Source organism: Rhincodon typus, chromosome 27 (genome assembly GCF_021869965.1).
Source record: "Rhincodon typus isolate 14 chromosome 27, sRhiTyp1.1, whole genome shotgun sequence".
NCBI classification, from domain to species: domain Eukaryota; kingdom Metazoa; phylum Chordata; class Chondrichthyes; order Orectolobiformes; family Rhincodontidae; genus Rhincodon; species Rhincodon typus.
In genome coordinates, this window is record NC_063358.1 from 24,016,411 (window position 1) to 24,016,702 (window position 292).

Sequence of the window (292 nt, forward strand, 5' to 3'; positions counted from 1 at the left end):
ACTGAGATGTACGGGAGTGGAATGCCTCATCCTGGGAGCAGATGCGGCGGAGGCGAAGGAATTGGGAATAGGGGATAGCATTTTTGCAGGAAGGTGGGTGGGAGGAGGAGTATTCTAGGTAGCTGTGGGAGTCGGTGGGCTTGAAATGAATATCGGTTTCTAGGTGGTTGCCCGATATGGAGACAGAGAGGTCCAGGAAGGGGAGAGAGGTGTTAGAGATGGTCCAGGTAAACTTAAGGTTGGGGTGGAAGGTGTTAGTGAAGTGTATGAACTGTTCGAGCTCCTCGTGGGA